This window comes from Vicugna pacos, unplaced genomic scaffold (assembly GCF_048564905.1).
Source record: "Vicugna pacos unplaced genomic scaffold, VicPac4 scaffold_17, whole genome shotgun sequence".
Lineage (NCBI taxonomy): Eukaryota > Metazoa > Chordata > Mammalia > Artiodactyla > Camelidae > Vicugna > Vicugna pacos.
Window position 1 is genome coordinate 4,560,398 of NW_027328738.1, and position 19,827 is coordinate 4,580,224.

The 19,827-nt window shown below is 44.9% G+C and overlaps 2 long non-coding RNA genes across 2 annotated transcripts; both read right to left on the bottom strand.

Annotated features, from left to right (window-relative positions):
- Positions 1-332: 332 nt before the first annotated feature.
- LOC140692779 (uncharacterized) lies at positions 333-5,278 on the bottom strand. The gene is made up of 3 exons (XR_012068351.1): positions 5,106-5,278; positions 665-735; positions 333-456 (listed from the first exon to the last, which is right to left on the bottom strand). It is a non-coding gene; the product is annotated as an uncharacterized lncRNA (long non-coding RNA).
- A 5,331-nt stretch (positions 5,279-10,609) lies between these two features.
- Positions 10,610-11,485, bottom strand: LOC140692772 (uncharacterized). The gene is made up of 3 exons (XR_012068342.1): positions 11,255-11,485; positions 10,956-11,046; positions 10,610-10,825 (listed from the first exon to the last, which is right to left on the bottom strand). It is a non-coding gene; the product is annotated as an uncharacterized lncRNA (long non-coding RNA).
- Between the last annotated feature and the right edge of the window lie 8,342 nt (positions 11,486-19,827).

A 19,827-nucleotide genomic window follows, 5' to 3' on the forward strand; every position in this document is an offset into this window, starting at 1 on the left:
CCCTCTGTGGAGCTTGGCTTAGGTCTTTGGTCCGGGAAGCTGTGTAAGTTCGAGATACTGCTGCTGCCCAAAGACCTGAGGTCACAGGTCAGATTCCAGAAACTGAAAGGGCAGACAGTGGAAGATCTGCCTGTCATCAGCTTACTGGTCAGGCTCCGAGGTACTTTCAGACTTGCCCAGTCCTGGTGAAGTCGACTTTAGGGGAGACACGAAGAGAAGCTGGCCGATAAGCTGGCTGCACGGATTGAGGAGAGATGCGAACACATGGATGAGAGATGTTCTGCTACAATGGAGAATACTGGCGTGGAGACAGCTGTAGAGGATACCAGGCTTAAAAGACATTCATGAGACATATTGAAACTCACTGATACAGGCAGAAACATACGGAGTGCCAACGTGGACTTGAGGAAGTTCCTCAATTCTCTTCTCCAATAACGGGTCCAAGGTCCCTGACGTCTGAAGGAGAAGAAATGGCAGAGATGATCAAAACGCTCCTGTTCTTGGAAGAGGTCGTGAGAATCCACACGTCCCAAGGGGCATTCCCAAGCCATTCAGACCAAAATTCAACAAGCCCAGGTAAGCCTTTTCCCAGGTTTGGGCCTAGCTAGTGAGCACTTGCCCTTGCCTCCCCTCCACTCAGGCATCCATTTTGAAGGATCAGTACCTGAGCTGCAATGAAGCCATTACGAGAAGAGCAAGCCCCTCCTAGAATCAGAGTTCCTCCAGCTTCACTCTCTGTGAACAACAGTGAAAACCTTAAACGTCAAATAGTCTCGGCTGAAATAGATAAAATTGAATACTTAGCTCACACCTAGAAACGATGTCCTTCCGCTAGATTCAGCAAATGTTGTTTTTATGTCTTCCCTGGGGTGAAGGGAGTGTGGTAAGTGAGGGGAATCTTTGACTGAACATGAATCTGTATTAGGCTTCAGTTTTTCAAGACAGTGAAGGTAAATAGTACAAGTCAGAAAGTGAACTGAACTGTAAAAGTCGCCAATGACATTAAAGACACAGCTTATTTGGATCGACTTTCACTTGAGTCAACCCCCGGGGGCACTATATCTTGGGGGTGCAGACTTGGTTGCGTTAAATGGCTTTAAACTACAGGATCGGAAGATTAAGCGTTCTCAACACTGATAGAAAAACACCTGGTTCTCAATAGACTAGCATAACTGCAGCAGGATTCTCCTAGCTAGAATGCCTCTAGGTGCTTTTGGATTCAAACCTAAATGTATATATTTGGTTTGTTTCCTCTTGTATTTTCCTAGAGAGGGATGTTACCCCTTGAAATGCCAACATTGGCCAGTAGGTGTCATTGGGATACAGGGCACCACATGCACAAGTGTATCCAAGGTTGGGGGTTATTCCATGTTTCCAAAAGTTATTTCATGGTTCCTGTTGGTTTAGGAGGCTTCAACCTTAAAGAGCTGACATGACCCCTTGAACAGTTTGGACTGCTAGTTTGCATTCTATCTGTCTAGCTTTTCCGTAGAGCTGACACAATGTTACCAAAATTGACAAGTCTGGCTTCTAGGTCGATTTAGTGTGTTTCAAAAAATAACTCCATTTTCGTATAACTCCCAAAACATGTAAATGAGTTCTGTTAAACTTCTTAAAGACTGCAAATGGGATATCAACACAATGTCAAAATAGTTGTCTTCGGACAATCCCTCCCACCACGGCTGTATAGAAACAAAGAGCTAAGCAAATATCACATTTCTGTGAAATATATCTGGATAGTGTTGATTCATCAATGCCCAGTTGACAGAGAAGAAGTGCAACCTGCACTCACTCGCTCCCATGTACAGAGCAATGGAAACATCCACTCACCCAGCCCTTAGCATAGGACACTGGCCGAAGAGAGGTCTGTTACTCCCAAAGACAGGATGAGGCCTCAGGACACCTGGAAGCAGGAGAAGGCAAAGCAGGGAATGGAAACCAGTGCAGGTTCGGACCCCTGGTGATGGAGCAACAAGGGTGAAACTCTGTTTAACTTGGACGCACACTCTCAAGCGGACAGGAGACATGGGTTTGAAGGTGATGTGCTGAGATTTACAAGAGTGCACAGCAGATGCTTGGCTGAGAGAACTCAAAGAAACCAGCGCAAAATATCCCCACAGTTAATTCTGAGACCAAGATCCAAGCTGCCAAATTTGAGGTAGCAGAGGCAATGGTCAGTGAGGCATAGAGCTACGGATGATGGCACACGCTGAGTCTCAGGGATCTGGAGTGCGTTGTGGGATGTGGTGGGTCGAATCAAGAGAGCAAACCGAACTGTGTACCAATAATAAATCAACCACACTGGTCGCGCGGTTGCGATTACCGATATGTCCCATGGCCACACCCAGTACATCTGCAGGACCAGGGACCAATTGGGAATTTTGCCAATAGAGCACGTGTGGGGCTGAATCAGAGATATCGTGCATCTGGTCTGAGGGATCCAGGGGGCCTTGAATTTGAAATCAGAATGAAAAGCCTTAGGATATGCTACATTCATAACCTGGGCTGGGATTATGGTTTGGTTTGAGTCACAGGATGTGCAACAACTCTCTGGTTGCCTTCGTGCACCCGTGCCACAAGGATGAGAGGACAAGGAAGAGTGGTCCAAGTCCACAGCGCGAGAAGAGGAAGCATTCCCTTCAGCACTATCTCCCAAAAGCGGATGCTACATTTTGGATGGCACCGGCACGGTACGGCACCTAGGACAACAAGGAAGGTCTGCGGGATCATTCCAGCAGGCCCTGATATGTGACATCCATAGATATGCTTCCACTGGTGTTTCTGTAGACAGAGAAGCTCTGGAAAGAACTGATTTCATTGGGACATTCCCGTGGCAATAAAAAGCAGAAGAGCACTCTCAGTTTGCTGTTTTGGAAACACTCCAAAATGACATAGAGAAGAATGCAGAGCTGAGAACTTTTAGAAGCTTCATTTCCACAAGAGGAAGTGTCCTGTGCACTTTCAGAAGTGTGAGATAAGTATAATCAAAATGAAGTTATGCTAATCGAAGTAGTATGGGTTGTTCATCACAACTAATGCAACGCCAGCAATTGGAGATATACCAAACAACACACACAGGTACAGGTTATGGCATCAATGCCTAGGAGAAATTGTCCTCACAGAAATCCCATGGAATTGCGTAGAGACAAGAGTCTAAATTTTTCAATTAACAAAGCCCTAGAAGTCTACATTAGATACCTGATATTACCTGACCAGTAGAGATGAAGAAGAACAGTAAAAGAAACAGGAAGTACCATTTTCAGTTCCAAAGATATTGAAGGCGCAAAGATAAGCTTTCAAACAACTAGTCTGCAAAACGCTATCCAGAACAAGTGTTGAAAATGAAGGTCAGGAAAACACTGAAGAACACCAGTGTCTCAGAATCACAAAAGGCAGAATACCAGAAAAGGGGAAGAGAAAGTCTCAACACGAGCCAAAAATATCAGGAAACTCAATGGTTGTGATAATATCAGGGCTAAAATTCAGTCCTTAGCAGACTAGATAATGCAGAGGGACGCGTGAATGACTGTGAAGACAGGGGAAGAGAAAAACCTCGGTCAGAAGCAGACATAGGAAAGCAAGTGTAAACAAATGAAAACATTGCAGTTGAACCCTGGGTTAAGACAGGGCATGAAAGAATAGAAATCATGAGTCCCAGATGGAAAAGCAAGAGATAAAGAAACAAAAAGTGTCTGAAAATTTATCTGTAGAAAAATCAGACTGAAACTTGCTGAAAGCCAAGAAAGAATCATCTATGCGAATTCAGGAATTACACAGCATCCGAAGGAGGTGGAATCCCAATAGACCTACCAGCAGCTGTATGATTCAAATCAACAAAGTTCACGAATATCCGAGTGATTTAAAATGCACCTGGAGGAAACAACATAGTCACAAGGAAACCTCCAGAGGGGTTTCAGCTGATATCTCGGCAGCAATATTGCAGGACAGGGAGGAGTGCCAGGACACAGACCATATCCTGAATGGCCAAATGCTGCCACCTAGGGTAGCCTATGCCACATGAACACCATTTCAAATAACGGCAGAGCTAGAGAATTCTACAGACCGGCAAATCTTAAAAGAATTCAGCAGTTCAAAAGTTTTTCTAAAAGAAAGGTTGAGAAAACTCCCCTGAATAGAAAAGCAGCAAGATGGAATGGAAAGAAGAAACCATTATTGGAAATGCAAGAAGAGCATGTGTGGCAGAGAAGAAAGAAGAAGAACTTAAGGAGGACATCAAAACCCTAAAGATGGGAGAGGGAAGCAGGAAATCATAGGTGATTGGAAGCACTCTCTTAAGTGAATCAGCTTATTTGACTCTGTTTGAAGCGAAAGGAGAGATGCATGGCCTGACGTGTTTGCAAAACAAGCGAGAAGAAGACCAACAAAGAATCAAACCAACAAACAAGCACCAAAATGGTATGGTTGGCTGACATATACAAAGGGAACCATGATTATTCAAAAGAAAATACTCAAGGTGAGGTCAAGGGTCATTCAGAACGCATCGACCCAGTATCGTGGCTTGCATGTACTCAGCACACTTGTATTCGGAAATCAGAAGCGTGCATTCATATTCGTACATTTTGATTCATAAGAGCATATCGTGACCTAACACTAATGCCGATTTGGAATCAAATGGATTCCTAGTCCGTGATGTAGACTTGTATGTCTTCCAACAGGATGAAGGAATGCCATATTCTAGGCTACGTAGAGAAGAAATGTAAGAAGCCTATAACAAAGGCAAGTAGCTCTGCCAAAGTGTACTAAGTGCAAAAGAGACCGACAGCAAAGTGCACATTGGGGTTGGTTTCATTTCTTGGAATTTCAGCCCCCATGAATCCAATGGATCCATGTCCTGAGAGTGTGGGTGTTTCAGCAGAAATCAGGCGACGCATATGTATTCCGGGTGTACGGATATTATAGGAACATAAGTCTCCTTTAGTGGGTCCCTGTGTACTGTGAACTGTTAGAAAGTTTAAAGACGTGTGAAACCATCAACTGAAAAGGGACACACTTCCCTCCATTGGTACGGTGCATAGAGCTCTGAACAAAAGGAAAGAGGGAAGAAGAAAGGCCCATGGGACGCTAGTGGGTAGAATCACATTTACCTTAGGAACCTCTCGTCGGATGCAGCCCCTCCCCCAACACTGACAAGATGCAGCAGCCATTGGGGATGGCAGTTAGCGGTTGGATTCCAGGTGGAATGTTGGTGTTTACCGCGAGGCTTGTTGTGGCTGTTGGATCCTAGGTAACCGGGCAGAGTTCTGTGGGTGGATCAGTGTGATGGAGGGGCTGCCGCCCTCTGTGGAGCTTGGCTTAGGTCTTTGGTCCGGAAAGCTGTGTAAGTTCGAGATACTGCTGCTGCCCAAAGACCTGAGGTCACAGGTCAGTTTCCAGAACCTGAAAGGGCAGACAGTGGAAGATCTGCCTGTCATCAGCTTACTGGTCAGGCTCCGAGGTACTTTCAGACTTGCCCAGTCCTGGTGAAGTCGACTTTAGGGGAGACACGAAGAGAAGCTGGCCGATAAGCTGGCTGCACGGATTGAGGAGAGATGCGAACACATGGATGAGAGATGTTCTGCTACAATGGAGAATACTGGCGTGGAGACAGCTGTAGAGGATACCAGGCTCAAAAGACATTCATGAGACATATTGAAACTCACTGATACAGGCAGAAACATACGGAGTGCCAACGTGGACTTGAGGAAGTTCCTCAATTCTCTTCTCCAATAACGGGTCCAAGGTCCCTGACGTCTGAAGGAGAAGAAATGGCAGAGATGATCAAAACGCTCCTGTTCTTGGAAGAGGTCGTGAGAATCCACACGTCCCAAGGGGCATTCCCAAGCCATTCAGACCAAAATTCAACAAGCCCAGGTAAGCCTTTTCCCAGGTTTGGGCCTAGCTAGTGAGCACTTGCCCTTGCCTCCCCTCCACTCAGGCATCCATTTTGAAGGATCAGTACCTGAGCTGCAATGAAGCCATTACGAGAAGAGCAAGCCCCTCCTAGAATCAGAGTTCCTCCAGCTTCACTCTCTGTGAACAACAGTGAACACCTTAAAGGTCAAATAGTCTCGGCTGAAATAGATAAAATTGAATACTTAGCTCACACCTAGAAACGATGTCCTTCCGCTAGATTCAGCAAATGTTGTGTTTATGTCTTCCCTGGGGTGAAGGGAGTGTGGTAAGTGAGGGGAATCTTTGACTGAACATGAATCTGTATTAGGCTTCAGTTTTTCAAGACAGTGAAGGTAAATAGTACAAGTCAGAAAGTGAACTGAACTGTAAAAGTCGCCAATGACATTAAAGACACAGCTTATGTGGATGGTCTTTCACTTGAGTCAAGCCCCCGGGGGCACTATATCATGGGGGTGCAGACTTGGTTGCGTTAAATGGCTTTAAACTACAGGATCGGATGATTAAGCGTTCTCAACACTGATAGAAAAACACCTGGTTCTCAATAGACTAGCATAACTGCAGCAGGATTCTCCTAGCTAGAATGCCTCTAGGTGCTTTTGGATTCAAACCTAAATGTATATATTTGGTTTGTTTCCTCTTGTATTTTCCTAGAGAGGGATGTTACCCCTTGAAATGCCAACATTGGCCAGTAGGTGTCATTGGGATACAGGGCACCACATGCACAAGTGTATCCAAGGTTGGGGGTTATTCCATGTTTCCAAAAGTTATTTCATGGTTCCTGTTGGTTTCGGAGGCTTCAACCTTAAAGAGCTGACATGACCCCTTGAACAGTTTGGACTGCTAGTTTGCATTCTATCTGTCTAGCTTTTCCGTAGAGCTGACACAATGTTACCAAAATTGACAAGTCTGGCTTCTAGGTCGATTTAGTGTGTTTCAAAAAATAACTCCATTTTCGTATAACTCCCAAAACATGTAAATGAGTTCTGTTAAACTTCTTAAAGACTGCAAATGGGATATCAACACAATGTCAAAAATAGTTGTCTTCGGACAATCCCTCACACCACGGCTGTATAGAAACAAAGAGCTAAGCAAATATCACATTTCTGTGAAATGTATCTGGATAGTGTTGATTCATCGATGCCCAGTTGGCAGAGAAGAAGTACAACCTGCACTCACTTGCTCCCATGTACAGAGCAATGGAAACATCCACTCACCCAGCCCTTAGCATAGGACACTGGCCAAGAGAGGTCTGTTACTCCCAAAGACAGGATGAGGCCTCAGGACACCTGGAAGCAGGAGAATGCAAAGCAGGGAATGGAAACCAGTGCAGGTTCGGACCCCTGGTGATGGAGCAACAAGGGTGAAACTCTGTTTAACTTGGACGCACACTCTCAAGCGGACAGGAGACATGGGTTTGAAGGTGATGTGCTGAGATTTACAAGAGTGCACAGCAGATGCTTGGCTGAGAGAACTCAAAGAATCCAGCGCAAAATATCCCCACAGTTAATTCTGAGACCAAGATCCAAGCTGCCAAATTTGAGGTAGCAGAGGCAATGGTCAGTGAGGCATAGAGCTACGGATGATGGCACACGCTGAGTCTCAGGGATCTGGAGTGCGTTGTGGGATGTGGTGGGTCGAATCAAGAGAGCAAACCGAACTGTGTACCAATAATAAATCAACCACACTTGTCGCGCGGTTACGATTACCGATATGTCCCATGGCCACACCCAGTACATCTGCAGGACCAGGGACCAATTGGGAATTTTGCCAATAGAGCACGTGTGGGGCTGAATCAGAGATATCGTGCATCTGGTCTGAGGGATCCAGGGGGCCTTGAATTTGAAATCAGAATGAAAAGCCTTAGGATATGCTACATTCATAACCTGGGCTGGGATTATGGTTTGGTTTGAGTCACAGGATGCGCAACAACTCTGTGGTTGCCTTCGTGCACCCGTGCCAAAGGATGAGAGGACAAGGGAGAGTGGTCCAAGTCCACAGCGTGAGAAGAGGAAGCATTCCCTTCAGCACTATCTCCCAAAAGCGGATGCTACATTTTGGATGGCACCGGCACGGTACGGCACCTAGGACAACAAGGAAGGTCTGCGGGATCATTCCAGCAGGCCCTGATATGTGACATCCATAGATATGCTTCCACTGGTGTTTCTGTAGACAGAGAAGCTCTGGAAAGAACTCATTTCATTGGGACATTCCCGTGGCAATAAAAAGCAGAAGAGCACTCTCAGTTTGCTGTTTTGGAAACACTCCAAAATGACATAGAGAAGAATGCAGAGCTGAGAACTTTTAGAAGCTTCATTTCCACAAGAGGAAGTGTCCTGTGCACTTTCAGAAGTGTGAGATAAGTATAATCAAAATGAAGTTATGCTAATCGAAGTAGAATGGGTTGTTCATCACAACTAATGCAACACCAGCAATTGGAGATATACCAAACAACACACACAGGTACAGGTTATGGCATCAATGCCTAGGAGAAATTGTCCTCACAGAAATCCCATGGAATTGCGTAGAGACAAGAGTCTAAATTTTTCAATTAACAAAGCCCTAGAAGTCTACATTAGATACCTGATATTACCTGACCAGTAGAGATGAAGAAGAACAGTAAAAGAAACAGGAAGTACCATTTTCAGTTCCAAAGATATTGAAGGCGCAAAAGATAAGCTTTCAAACAACTAGTCTGCAAAACGCTATCCAGAACAAGTGTTGAAAATGAAGGTCAGGAAAACACTGAAGAACACCAGTGTCTCAGAATCACAAAAGGCAGAATACCAGAAAAGGGGAAGAGAAAGTCTCAACACGAGCCAAAAATATCAGGAAACTCAATGGTTGTGATAATATCAGGGCTAAAATTCAGTCCTTAGCAGACTAGATAATGCAGAGGGACGCGTGAATGACTGTGAAGACAGGGGAAGAGAAAAACCTCGGTCAGAAGCAGACATAGGAAAGCAAGTGCAAACAAATGAAAACATTGCAGTTGAACCCTGGGTTAAGACAGGGCATGAAAGAATAGAAATCATGAGTCCCAGATGGAAAAGCAAGAGATAAAGAAACAAAAAGTGTCTGAAAATTTATCTGTAGAAAAATCAGACTGAAACTTGCTGAAAGCCAAGAAAGAATCATCTATGCGAATTCAGGAATTACACAGCATCCGAAGGAGGTGGAATCCCAATAGACCTACCAGCAGCTGTATGATTCAAATCAACAAAGTTCACGAATATCCGAGTGATTTAAAATGCACCTGGAGGAAACAACATAGTCACAAGGAAACCTCCAGAGGGTTTCAGCTGATATCTCGGCAGCAATATTGCAGGACAGGGAGGAGTGCCAGGACACAGACCATATCCTGAATGGCCAAATGCTGCCACCTAGGGTAGCCTATGCCACATGAACACCATTTCAAATAACAGCAGAGCTAGAGAATTCTACAGACCGGCAAATCTTAAAAGAATTCAGCAGTTCAAAAGATTTTCTAAAAGAAAGGTTGAGAAAACTCCCCTGAATAGAAAAGGAGCAAGATGGAATGGAAAGAAGAAACCATTATTGGAAATGCAAGAAGAGCATGTGTGGCAGAGAAGAAAGAAGAAGAACTTAAGGAGGACATCAAAACCCTAAAGATGGGAGAGGGAAGCAGGAAATCATAGGTGATTGGAAGCACTCTCTTAAGTGAATCAGCTTATTTGACTCTGTCTGAAGCGAAAGGAGAGATGCATGGCCTGACGTGTTTGCAAAACAAGCGAGAAGAAGACCAACAAAGAATCAAACCAACAAACAAGCACCAAAATGGTATGGTTGGCTGACATATACAAAGGGAACCATGATTATTCAAAAGAAAATACTCAAGGTGAGGTCAAGGGTCATTCAGAACGCATCGACCCAGTATCGTGGCTTGCATGTACTCAGCACACTTGTATTCGGAAATCAGAAGCGTGCATTCATATTCGTAAACTTTGATTCATAAGAGCATATCGTGACCTAACACTAATGCCGATTTGGAATCAAATGGATTCCTAGTCCGTGATGTAGACTTGTATGTCTTCCAACAGGATGAAGGAATGCCATATTCTAGGCTACGTAGAGAAGAAATGTAAGAAGCCTATAACAAAGGCAAGTAGCTCTGCCAAAGTGTACTAAGTGCAAAAGAGACCGACAGCAAAGTGCACATTGGGGTTGGTTTCATTTCTTGGAATTTCAGCCCCCATGAATCCAATGGATCCATGTCCTGAGAGTGTGGGTGTTTCAGCAGAAATCAGGCGACGCATATGTATTCCGGGTGTATGGATATTATAGGAACATAAGTCTCCTTTAGTGGGTCCCTGTGTACTGTGAACTGTTAGAAAGTTTAAAGACGTGTGAAACCATCAACTGAAAAGGGACACACTTCCCTCCATTGGTACGGTGCATAGAGCTCTGAACAAAAGGAAAGAGGGAAGAAGAAAGGCCCATGGGACGCTAGTGGGTAGAATCACATTTACCTTAGGAACCTCTCGTCGGATGCAGCCCCTCCCCCAACACTGACAAGATGCAGCAGCCATTGGGGATGGCAGTTAGCGGTTGGATTCCAGGTGGAATGTTGGTGTTTACCGCGAGGCTTGTTGTGGCTGTTGGATCCTAGGTAACCGGGCAGAGTTCTGTGGGTGGATCAGTGTGATGGAGGGGCTGCCGCCCTCTGTGGAGCTTGGCTTAGGTCTTTGGTCCGGAAAGCTGTGTAAGTTCGAGATACTGCTGCTGCCCAAAGACCTGAGGTCACAGGTCAGTTTCCAGAACCTGAAAGGGCAGACAGTGGAAGATCTGCCTGTCATCAGCTTACTGGTCAGGCTCCGAGGTACTTTCAGACTTGCCCAGTCCTGGTGAAGTCGACTTTAGGGGAGACACGAAGAGAAGCTGGCCGGTAAGCTGGCTGCACGGATTGAGGAGAGATGCGAACACATGGATGAGAGATGTTCTGCTACAATGGAGAATACTGGCGTGGAGACAGCTGTAGAGGATACCAGGCTCAAAAGACATTCATGAGACATATTGAAACTCACTGATACAGGCAGAAACATACGGAGTGCCAACGTGGACTTGAGGAAGTTCCTCAATTCTCTTCTCCAATAACGGGTCCAAGGTCCCTGACGTCTGAAGGAGAAGAAATGGCAGAGATGATCAAAACGCTCCTGTTCTTGGAAGAGGTCGTGAGAATCCACACGTCCCAAGGGGCATTCCCAAGCCATTCAGACCAAAATTCAACAAGCCCAGGTAAGCCTTTTCCCAGGTTTGGGCCTAGCTAGTGAGCACTTGCCCTTGCCTCCCCTCCACTCAGGCATCCATTTTGAAGGATCAGTACCTGAGCTGCAATGAAGCCATTACGAGAAGAGCAAGCCCCTCCTAGAATCAGAGTTCCTCCAGCTTCACTCTCTGTGAACAACAGTGAACACCTTAAACGTCAAATAGTCTCGGCTGAAATAGATAAAATTGAATACTTAGCTCACACCTAGAAACGATGTCCTTCCGCTAGATTCAGCAAATGTTGTGTTTATGTCTTCCCTGGGGTGAAGGGAGTGTGGTAAGTGAGGGGAATCTTTGACTGAACATGAATCTGTATTAGGCTTCAGTTTTTCAAGACAGTGAAGGTAAATAGTACAAGTCAGAAAGTGAACTGAACTGTAAAAGTCGCCAATGACATTTAAGACACAGCTTATGTGGATCGTCTTTCACTTGAGTCAAGCCCCCGGGGGCACTATATCATGGGGGTGCAGACTTGGTTGCGTTAAATGGCTTTAAACTACAGGATCGGATGATTAAGCGTTCTCAACACTGATAGAAAAACACCTGGTTCTCAATAGACTAGCATAACTGCAGCAGGATTCTCCTAGCTAGAATGCCTCTAGGTGCTTTTGGATTCAAACCTAAATGTATATATTTGGTTTGTTTCCTCTTGTATTTTCCTAGAGAGGGATGTTACCCCTTGAAATGCCAACATTGGCCAGTAGGTGTCATTGGGATACAGGGCACCACATGCACAAGTGTATCCAAGGTTGGGGGTTATTCCATGTTTCCAAAAGTTATTTCATGGTTCCTGTTGGTTTCGGAGGCTTCAACCTTAAAGAGCTGACATGACCCCTTGAACAGTTTGGACTGCTAGTTTGCATTCTATCTGTCTAGCTTTTCCGTAGAGCTGACACAATGTTACCAAAATTGACAAGTCTGGCTTCTAGGTCGATTTAGTGTGTTTCAAAAAATAACTCCATTTTCGTATAACTCCCAAAACATGTAAATGAGTTCTGTTAAACTTCTTAAAGACTGCAAATGGGATATCAACACAATGTCAAAAATAGTTGTCTTCGGACAATCCCTCACACCACGGCTGTATAGAAACAAAGAGCTAAGCAAATATCACATTTCTGTGAAATGTATCTGGATAGTGTTGATTCATCGATGCCCAGTTGGCAGAGAAGAAGTACAACCTGCACTCACTTGCTCCCATGTACAGAGCAATGGAAACATCCACTCACCCAGCCCTTAGCATAGGACACTGGCCGAAGAGAGGTCTGTTACTCCCAAAGACAAGATGAGGCCTCAGGACACCTGGAAGCAGGAGAATGCAAAGCAGGGAATGGAAACCAGTGCAGGTTCGGACCCCTGGTGATGGAGCAACAAGGGTGAAACTCTGTTTAACTTGGACGCACACTCTCAAGCGGACAGGAGACATGGGTTTGAAGGTGATGTGCTGAGATTTACAAGAGTGCACAGCAGATGCTTGGCTGAGAGAACTCAAAGAAACCAGCGCAAAATATCCCCACATTTAATTCTGAGACCAAGATCCAAGCTGCCAAATTTGAGGTAGCAGAGGCAATGGTCAGTGAGGCATAGAGCTACGGATGATGGCACACGCTGAGTCTCAGGGATCTGGAGTGCGTTGTGGGATGTGGTGGGTCGAATCAAGAGAGCAAACCGAACTGTGTACCAATAATAAATCAACCACACTGGTCGCGCGGTTACGATTACCGATATGTCCCATGGCCACACCCAGTACATCTGCAGGACCAGGGACCAATTGGGAAATTTGCCAATAGAGCACGTGTGGGGCTGAATCAGAGATATCGTGCATCTGGTCTGAGGGATCCAGGGGGCCTTGAATTTGAAATCAGAATGAAAAGCCTTAGGATATGCTACATTCATAACCTGGGCTGGGATTATGGTTTGGTTTGAGTCACAGGATGCGCAACAACTCTGTGGTTGCCTTCGTGCACCCGTGCCACAAGGATGAGAGGACAAGGGAGAGTGGTCCAAGTCCACAGCGTGAGAAGAGGAAGCATTCCCTTCAGCACTATCTCCCAAAAGCGGATGCTACATTTTGGATGGCACCGGCACGGTACGGCACCTAGGACAACAAGGAAGGTCTGCGGGATCATTCCAGCAGGCCCTGATATGTGACATCCATAGATATGCTTCCACTGGTGTTTCTGTAGACAGAGAAGCTCTGGAAAGAACTGATTTCATTGGGACATTCCCGTGGCAATAAAAAGCAGAAGAGCACTCTCAGTTTGCTGTTTTGGAAACACTCCAAAATGACATAGAGAAGAATGCAGAGCTGAGAACTTTTAGAAGCTTCATTTCCACAAGAGGAAGTGTCCTGTGCACTTTCAGAAGTGTGAGATAAGTATAATCAAAATGAAGTTATGCTAATCGAAGTAGAATGGGTTGTTCATCACAACTAATGCAACACCAGCAATTGGAGATATACCAAACAACACACACAGGTACAGGTTATGGCATCAATGCCTAGGAGAAATTGTCCTCACAGAAATCCCATGGAATTGCGTAGAGACAAGAGTCTAAAATTTTCAATTAACAAAGCCCTAGAAGTCTACATTAGATACCTGATATTACCTGACCAGTAGAGATGAAGAAGAACAGTAAAAGAAACAGGAAGTACCATTTTCAGTTCCAAAGATATTGAAGGCGCAAAAGATAAGCTTTCAAACAACTAGTCTGCAAAACGCTATCCAGAACAAGTGTTGAAAATGAAGGTCAGGAAAACACTGAAGAACACCAGTGTCTCAGAATCACAAAAGGCAGAATACCAGAAAAGGGGAAGAGAAAGTCTCAACACGAGCCAAAAATGTCAGGAAACTCAATGGTTGTGATAATATCAGGGCTAAAATTCAGTCCTTAGCAGACTAGATAATGCAGAGGGACGCGTGAATGACTGTGAAGACAGGGGAAGAGAAAAACCTCGGTCAGAAGCAGACATAGGAAAGCAAGTGCAAACAAATGAAAACATTGCAGTTGAACCCTGGGTTAAGACAGGGCATGAAAGAATAGAAATCATGAGTCCCAGATGGAAAAGCAAGAGATAAAGAAACAAAAAGTGTCTGAAAATTTATCTGTAGAAAAATCAGACTGAAACTTGCTGAAAGCCAAGAAAGAATCATCTATGCGAATTCAGGAATTACACAGCATCCGAAGGAGGTGGAATCCCAATAGACCTACCAGCAGCTGTATGATTCAAATCAACAAAGTTCACGAATATCCGAGTGATTTAAAATGCACCTGGAGGAAACAACATAGTCACAAGGAAACCTCCAGAGGGTTTCAGCTGATATCTCGGCAGCAATATTGCAGGACAGAGAGGAGTGCCAGGACACAGACCATATCCTGAATGGCCAAATGCTGCCACCTAGGGTAGCCTATGCCACATGAACAACATTTCAAATAACGGCAGAGCTAGAGAATTCTACAGACCGGCAAATCTTAAAAGAATTCAGCAGTTCAAAAGTTTTTCTAAAAGAAAGGTTGAGAAAACTCCCCTGAATAGAAAAGCAGCAAGATGGAATGGAAAGAAGAAACCATTATTGGAAATGCAAGAAGAGCATGTGTGGCAGAGAAGAAAGAAGAAGAACTTAAGGAGGACATCAAAACCCTAAAGATGGGAGAGGGAAGCAGGAAATCATAGGTGATTGGAAGCACTCTCTTAAGTGAATCAGCTTATTTGACTGTGTCTGAAGCGAAAGGAGAGATGCATGGCCTGACGTGTTTGCAAAACAAGCGAGAAGAAGACCAACAAAGAATCAAACCAACAAACAAGCACCAAAATGGTATGGTTGGCTGACATATACAAAGGGAACCATGATTATTCAAAAGAAAATACTCAAGGTGAGGTCAAGGGTCATTCAGAACGCATCGACCCAGTATCGTGGCTTGCATGTACTCAGCACACTTGTATTCGGAAATCAGAAGCGTGCATTCATATTCGTAAACTTTGATTCATAAGAGCATATCGTGACCTAACACTAATGCCGATTTGGAATCAAATGGATTCCTAGTCCGTGATGTAGACTTGTATGTCTTCCAACAGGATGAAGGAATGCCATATTCTAGGCTACGTAGAGAAGAAATGTAAGAAGCCTATAACAAAGGCAAGTAGCTCTGCCAAAGTGTACTAAGTGCAAAAGAGACCGACAGCAAAGTGCACATTGGGGTTGGTTTCATTTCTTGGAATTTCAGCCCCCATGAATCCAATGGATCCATGTCCTGAGAGTGTGGGTGTTTCAGCAGAAATCAGGCGACGCATATGTATTCCGGGTGTACGGATATTATAGGAACATAAGTCTCCTTTAGTGGGTCCCTGTGTACTGTGAACTGTTAGAAAGTTTAAAGACGTGTGAAACCATCAACTGAAAAGGGACACACTTCCCTCCATTGGTACGGTGCATAGAGCTCTGAACAAAAGGAAAGAGGGAAGAAGAAAGGCCCATGGGACGCTAGTGGGTAGAATCACATTTACCTTAGGAACCTCTCGTCGGATGCAGCCCCTCCCCCAACACTGACAAGATGCAGCAGCCATTGGGGATGGCAGTTAGCGGTTGGATTCCAGGTGGAATGTTGGTGTTTACCGCGAGGCTTGTTGTGGCTGTTGGATCCTAGGTAACCGGGCAGAGTTCTGTGGGTGGATCAGTGTGATGGAGGGGGTGCCGCCCTCTGTGGAGCTTGGCTTAGGTCTTTGGTCCGGGAAGCTGTGTAAGTTCGAGATACTGCTGCTGCCCAAAGACCTGAGGTCACAGGTCAGTTTCCAGAACCTGAAAGGGCAGACAGTGGAAGATCTGCCTGTCATCAGCTTACTGGTCAGGCTCCGAGGTACTTTCAGACTTGCCCAGTCCTGGTGAAGTCGACTTTAGGGGAGACACGAAGAGAAGCTGGCCGATAAGCTGGCTGCACGGATTGAGGAGAGATGCGAACACATGGATGAGAGATGTTCTGCTACAATGGAGAATACTGGCGTGGAGACAGCTGTAGAGGATACCAGGCTCAAAAGACATTCATGAGACATATTGAAACTCACTGATACAGGCAGAAACATACGGAGTGCCAACGTGGACTTGAGGAAGTTCCTCAATTCTCTTCTCCAATAACGGGTCCAAGGTCCCTGACGTCTGAAGGAGAAGAAATGGCAGAGATGATCAAAACGCTCCTGTTCTTGGAAGAGGTCGTGAGAATCCACACGTCCCAAGGGGCATTCCCAAGCCATTCAGACCAAAATTCAACAAGCCCAGGTAAGCCTTTTCCCAGGTTTGGGCCTAGCTAGTGAGCACTTGCCCTTGCCTCCCCTCCACTCAGGCATCCATTTTGAAGGATCAGTACCTGAGCTGCAATGAAGCCATTACGAGAAGAGCAAGCCCCTCCTAGAATCAGAGTTCCTCCAGCTTCACTCTCTGTGAACAACAGTGAACACCTTAAACGTCAAATAGTCTCGGCTGAAATAGATAAAATTGAATACTTAGCTCACACCTAGAAACGATGTCCTTCCGCTAGATTCAGCAAATGTTGTGTTTATGTCTTCCCTGGGGTGAAGGGAGTGTGGTAAGTGAGGGGAATCTTTGACTGAACATGAATCTGTATTAGGCTTCAGTTTTTCAAGACAGTGAAGGTAAATAGTACAAGTCAGAAAGTGAACTGAACTGTAAAAGTCGCCAATGACATTAAAGACACAGCTTATGTGGATGGTCTTTCACTTGAGTCAAGCCCCCGGGGGCACTATATCATGGGGGTGCAGACTTGGTTGCGTTAAATGGCTTTAAACTACAGGATCGGATGATTAAGCGTTCTCAACACTGATAGAAAAACACCTGGTTCTCAATAGACTAGCATAACTGCAGCAGGATTCTCCTAGCTAGAATGCCTCTAGGTGCTTTTGGATTCAAACCTAAATGTATATATTTGGTTTGTTTCCTCTTGTATTTTCCTAGAGAGGGATGTTACCCCTTGAAATGCCAACATTGGCCAGTAGGTGTCATTGGGATACAGGGCACCACATGCACAAGTGTATCCAAGGTTGGGGGTTATTCCATGTTTCCAAAAGTTATTTCATGGTTCCTGTTGGTTTCGGAGGCTTCAACCTTAAAGAGCTGACATGACCCCTTGAACAGTTTGGACTGCTAGTTTGCATTCTATCTGTCTAGCTTTTCCGTAGAGCTGACACAATGTTACCAAAATTGACAAGTCTGGCTTCTAGGTCGATTTAGTGTGTTTCAAAAAATAACTCCATTTTCGTATAACTCCCAAAACATGTAAATGAGTTCTGTTAAACTTCTTAAAGACTGCAAATGGGATATCAACACAATGTCAAAAATAGTTGTCTTCGGACAATCCCTCCCACCACGGCTGTATAGAAACAAAGAGCTAAGCAAATATCACATTTCTGTGAAATGTATCTGGATAGTGTTGATTCATCGATGCCCAGTTGGCAGAGAAGAAGTACAACCTGCACTCACTTGCTCCCATGTACAGAGCAATGGAAACATCCACTCACCCAGCCCTTAGCATAGGACACTGGCCGAAGAGAGGTCTGTTACTCCCAAAGACAGGATGAGGCCTCAGGACACCTGGAAGCAGGAGAATGCAAAGCAGGGAATGGAAACCAGTGCAGGTTCGGACCCCTGGTGATGGAGCAACAAGGGTGAAACTCTGTTTAACTTGGACGCACACTCTCAAGCGGACAGGAGACATGGGTTTGAAGGTGATGTGCTGAGATTTACAAGAGTGCACAGCAGATGCTTGGCTGAGAGAACTCAAAGAACCCAGCGCAAAATATCCCCACATTTAATTCTGAGACCAAGATCCAAGCTGCCAAATTTGAGGTAGCAGAGGCAATGGTCAGTGAGGCATAGAGCTACGGATGATGGCACACGCTGAGTCTCAGGGATCTGGAGTGCGTTGTGGGATGTGGTGGGTCGAATCAAGAGAGCAAACCGAACTGTGTACCAATAATAAATCAACCACACTGGTCGCGCGGTTACGATTACCGATATGTCCCATGGCCACACCCAGTACATCTGCAGGACCAGGGACCAATTGGGAATTTTGCCAATAGAGCACGTGTGGGGCTGAATCAGAGATATCGTGCATCTGGTCTGAGGGATCCAGGGGGCCTTGAATTTGAAATCAGAATGAAAAGCCTTAGGATATGCTACATTCATAACCTGGGCTGAGATTATGGTTTGGTTTGAGTCACAGGATGCGCAACAACTCTGTGGTTGCCTTCGTGCACCCGTGCCACAAGGATGAGAGGACAAGGGAGAGTGGTCCAAGTCCACAGCGTGAGAAGAGGAAGCATTCCCTTCAGCACTATCTCCCAAAAGCGGATGCTACATTTTGGATGGCACCGGCACGGTACGGCACCTAGGACAACAAGGAAGGTCTGCGGGATCATTCCAGCAGGCCCTGATATGTGACATCCATAGATATGCTTCCACTGGTGTTTCTGTAGACAGAGAAGCTCTGGAAAGAACTGATTTCATTGGGACATTCCCGTGGCAATAAAAAGCAGAAGAGCACTCTCAGTTTGCTGTTTTGGAAACACTCCAAAATGACATAGAGAAGAATGCAGAGCTGAGAACTTTTAGAAGCTTCATTTCCACAAGAGGAAGTGTCCTGTGCACTTTCAGAAGTGTGAGATAAGTATAATCAAAATGAAGTTATGCTAATCGAAGTAGAATGGGTTGTTCATCACAACTAATGCAACACCAGCAATTGGAGATATACCAAACAACACACACAGGTACAGGTTATGGCATCAATGCCTAGGAGAAATTGTCCTCACAGAAATCCCATGGAATTGCGTAGAGACAAGAGTCTAAAATTTTCAATTAACAAAGCCCTAGAAGTCTACATTAGATACCTGATATTACCTGACCAGTAGAGATGAAGAAGAACAGTAAAAGAAACAGGAAGTACCATTTTCAGTTCCAAAGATATTGAAGGCGCAAAAGATAAGCTTTCAAACAACTAGTCTGCAAAACGCTATCCAGAACAAGTGTTGAAAATGAAGGTCAGGAAAACACTGAAGAACACCAGTGTCTCAGAATCACAAAAGGCAGAATACCAGAAAAGGGGAAGAGAAAGTCTCAACACGAGTCAAAAATATCAGGAAACTCAATGGTTGTGATAATATCAGGGCTAAAATTCAGTCCTTAGCAGACTAGATAATGCAGAGGGACGCGTGAATGACTGTGAAGACAGGGGAAGAGAAAAACCTCGGTCAGAAGCAGACATAGGAAAGCAAGTGCCAACAAATGAAAACATTGCAGTTGAACCCTGGGTTAAGACAGGGCATGAAAGAATAGAAATCATGAGTCCCAGATGGAAAAGCAAGAGATAAAGAAACAAAAAGTGTCTGAAAATTTATCTGTAGAAAAATCAGACTGAAACTTGCTGAAAGCTAAGAAAGAATCATCTATGCGAATTCAGGAATTACACAGCATCCGAAGGAGGTGGAATCCCAATAGACCTACCAGCAGCTGTATGATTCAAATCAACAAAGTTCACGAATATCCGAGTGATTTAAAATGCACCTGGAGGAAACAACATAGTCACAAGGAAACCTCCAGAGGGTTTCAGCTGATATCTCGGCAGCAATAT